The sequence below is a fragment of the Pteropus medius genome, unplaced genomic scaffold, assembly GCF_902729225.1.
Source record: "Pteropus medius unplaced genomic scaffold, Ma_sr-lr_union100, whole genome shotgun sequence".
NCBI lineage: Eukaryota > Metazoa > Chordata > Mammalia > Chiroptera > Pteropodidae > Pteropus > Pteropus medius.
This window is the reverse complement of record NW_024344240.1, coordinates 19,460,553-19,465,017: the sequence shown is the minus strand read 5'-3', so window position 1 is coordinate 19,465,017 and position 4,465 is coordinate 19,460,553.

The following is a 4,465-nucleotide window of genomic DNA, read 5'->3' as shown; positions in this document are numbered from 1 at the left end:
CGAGTTTTTGATGACTGATAACTGGTATCCTACCAAATAAATGCATTGCTTGGAAACAAATGTAAGTTTAATTCAGAATAAAATTGTTCATAACCCTCATGTTGTAAATTTAAAACTATTAACAGCAGTTGTCATAATAATTGTGTTGTTGAGAGAGTGTCTTGCAACTAAGGAAACAATCATTCTGGGGCCAAAATGAACACTCAAGCAGTTAAATATAAATCAGTTTTATTTATTGTACATGTCACTGCTGATGATGTTAGCTAATATCACATAGTGATTTAAGAGTGATAAAATTCCATATTTAAATCTATCGCACTATGAAAATTTGTATAAAATGTGACTCTGAAGTCAAAGTTTGTGATAGAAGTACTGAAATGGAATAATTTATTGTTTTCATTTCAAATATATGAATTCCTAATTTTATGGCATCATGTTTTTCTCCTTTGTAATTTTGATGAATCCCCACTGTTTTGGTAAGATTTGAATTGTCAGTGGGATGAAACAAGAGCCAGTGTTCTCTGAGCACTGGGAGGGCAAGGTACAGTTTGAAACTGGCAGCTACATCTGGCTTTTGGGACTATTTCCTTGCCCCACACACAGTGTAGTTGGTTAAACCATTATGAATTCAGTGCCAACATTTCTAAAAATTGGGAGATTCACCTTAAAATCCACAATTTTGGTAACTTGAATGATCTACAGATGTGGCAACAGTGGGGCATGACCCACCTTTGGGCATGGCACCTTCTGGGAGAAGCCGAATACCTGCCACCCTAGCAAGAGCTTGACCTCTTCTTAGCCAGTGACTGCAGTTGGCTAGAGTCCTTTCCCAGCCCACTTGCTGCTTTATGTAGCCCTGGTTTTTGGTAAGCCTTTCACTTTGTAACTCCTAAGCTTAAAGAAACAATTTAACAAAAGTGTTTAATATGTGTCCAGTACTGTACTCGTTGGGGATGATTAGGTGAATGGGACTGGCATGGGGCTTTCTTTCCCTAGTGGACTTTGTAATCGAATAAGGGACGTGGACAAGCCACAATTCCAACTCTGTCATGGAGAAGGGATGTACTAGAGGGGCTGCTCTTCTGGATTCTAGCCAGATGAACACCTCTAGGCAAGGGGAACAGCATATACTAAGCCCTGGAAGAGAGGAAAAGAATGCATATATTTGAGTGAGAAGTGGCCTCTTGAAAGTCAACTAGCTGTTCATGAGCTTTTTCTGAAATACTGAGGCATTGATAGGATTGTGTGTGTGGGGTTTTTTTTTTTTAAATTGTGTTTTTTGACCTTTACATTTTGCTGTGATTTGCTTCCACAATACCTATTCTTGGTCTTCACAGAGCAGCCTTTTAATAAGATCTTAGATCTGATGTAAAACTTAAACCCAGCTCTAGACCAAGAACCTACTTTAATACAAAAATTCAGAAGCATTTAAAAATAAAATTAAGTACAAAAAAGTCACAGACGAGATTTAGCACTGTTAAAGGAGAGTGTGGGGAAGGAAATCTGATATTCTATGAAATATTGTAAACATAATTTTAGCTAAATGGTGTCATGGAAATGATAGGAATTGGCCTTATTTTTCTATTTGATGGTCCAGGAATCTTTTGGCTACTCTGGCCACATCAATTTTGTTGCAGTAGCAAAAGTTTTAAAATAGAGCCTTATCTCGAAAAGCTGGCCAAAAAAACAAACGTGATTTATAGAGCAGCTAATAACTCATCTATTTTTTAAAAAATGTGATATTTCATCGGAATGATGTCTTGGGGGGCCTGGGGCAACAGTTCATTTTGCTATTTAGCCATTTAGCATGCGCTTAGTTTAAGGAATTATGTCGGGTTTATTTTTAAATGACTTGATCACAAAAGCAAAACATGCTGACTGTAATAAATTGAAAAAATATAAAGAATAAAAATATGTAATCTACCACCAAGACTAGTAATACTTTGTCTTTTTTTAACTATAGGCACTGCATCAATTTCCAATTTTATCATTGAGGTTGAAAATTGGGTGGATTGGTTCCAAGATTTGGCTTTTGCTACAGCTTTGTTACAAATTGGGCAAGTTCCCTTTGGCTGCAAAACTGGGAGTTGGACTAAAATTTTTCCTGTTAAGTGTAGAACTCAACAGGAAGATTTTGGGTCCTCTCACCTTTCCCCAATTTCATCTTTGCCACCCTTGAGCCAATCTCATTTCACAGGTGCATGTTGGTATGGCATTTCAAGTGAATGTAGACTCGCTACCAAGCCAGCCACTAATGACTTGGTATTGTTTCTGATTAATTGTATATGATTATTTAGACCTCGCTTATAGACTCCTGTAGCATAGCAACAACTGAAATCCCATTATCTTGTAAAAGTACATTTTATGGTGCTCATTAAGCTTTAACATTTTTCTTCTGCTAATCATATCTATGGGACAAAACATGTTTTAGAAATTAGAAAAGATAGCTTCATGTTCCTATCATGTAGAATAACTAGCATATTTACATTTTAGATATACTTGATCCATTCTCACCCACCATGTGACTCCTTTTGAAATAGTTCCACGATCTAGATTAGTAAATCCCAGTCACTCAAATTTCATTATGTATAACCTAACAAGTTTACAAAGTATTCTGGCTGATGTTCAGTAAACTACTCAACTCAAACCTGTCAAAAGCAGCTTAGACATGATAGGTTGGTTGCACTAGATTTGCACTGGATGCTGTTTTCCTTAAGTTTTGGCAAAAAGCATTAGGACTGGGTAATCAAGGGAGTAGGGCCACATTCTTGCAATCCGTTTTTTTCCTTCTAAAACAGTAAATATTTTGAGCTCTGTAGGCCATGGGTCTGTTTGGCGTAAATTACTCCATGCTGTCATTGTAGCGATAAAGCATCCATAGACAATTTTAAATGAACAGGTTGCTCTGCTCTGATAAAACTTTCACGTCATAGTTTACAAAAAAAAAAGTAAAAACCATTCTAAGCTTGTGAGCAGTACAAACAGGCTGGGACAAGGTTTGACCTCTAGGTTGATTCCTTCCCTTGGCAGTGTTCAATGCTTTCGTGCTGGAACCAAACGTGTCTCTTCCCCCTTTAAAAAGTGGTAATTACTGTTACTCCAATAATTCAAGGAAATATTTGTGCAGGTTTCCTTGTTTCCCGTTGATGTTTATACATATTTTGATAAGGTCTGTTCAGATTGAACATTTATCAAGTCCGTTTTTCATATAAGAGATCGAACATTCTTACGAAGTTTCTCAGAACGTTCATTTTAAAATTAAAACTGTGTTTTAGAAGAAAAGGTGAAATATGTACAGGCTCCTTTTTAAAAAGTAATCTTTAACGTGTTTTCAGTTGGTGTTACTGAAAGGCCCTCCCCTCCACTTGTGGCAGTTTTGGTAGCAGTATCTATTGACTACATGACCATGATTTAATCCCATTTGTAATTGAAATTGATGCCAGTTTTATAAGTCCTGCAATATACATCTTTAACCATATTTTGATTGTCCAACTTGCTGAAATATTTTTGTCTAGATTCCCAGAAGTGGAATTCGGTGAAAGGGTTTTATTTTATGTCTATAGCATTTCACTATATGGACATATTACTAGTTTACCATTACCAACCTTTAGGCCTGGACAATTTATTTCATTTTAATAACATTTTATACCATCTTAATAGCCCTATCTTGGTACATAAACCTTCATCCACACTCCTGGAGATTTCTAGTACAATTATTTGATCAAAAGGCATGTTTAAGTTTCTTGATACACCAATTTTTTTTCCCACTAATTGGATTAAGGAGTTCATCTACGTAACAGTTGAGAAAAGCATAAAGATCTATACTTTTATACAGGTCTGGCACTGGTATAGTAAGAGCCAAGAAATATGATGTCCAGAGGGTGGTATTCCACATATTGGGAGGAACTTTGGGGATCAGTCAAGATCATCAAAAATAGAATCTAACATGTTTCTAGTAAAAAGATATGAAACCTTTGAGTAAATTAAGATAGGTCTTAGAGAGCCTTCTCATTTTACTGCTAAAATTTAGCCAAAGGCAGTATCAGGAAGACATTAAAAATAGTTAACCACCAGATGAGATCACTTTTTAGCCTGACTTTGGCTCTGTGGCTCCATATAAAATGTTGCTAAGTATTTGGTAGTGGTAGGGGGAGGGGCACATTTTTAAGTAAAATTTTGCTTTTGAAGATGGTGCATGTCATAAAAAAAAAAAGCCTGAAAGACATTTTGACAAGTAAACACCTAATGAAGTCATCTCTACACTAAATGTTAGGAGTTCCTTGAGGGCAGGAAACTTGTTCTGTTCTAGCATCGATGCTAGGCATAAACAGACACTGATTATTGTGCAGCTACTGGTAAACACTTTTAAGAATTTACGAAACAAAATGTTGGCTGGAAACTTCATTTGAGGCAAAATCAACTATACAGCAACATTCCAGGTGTAACCAATTCATTAAAAATTGTA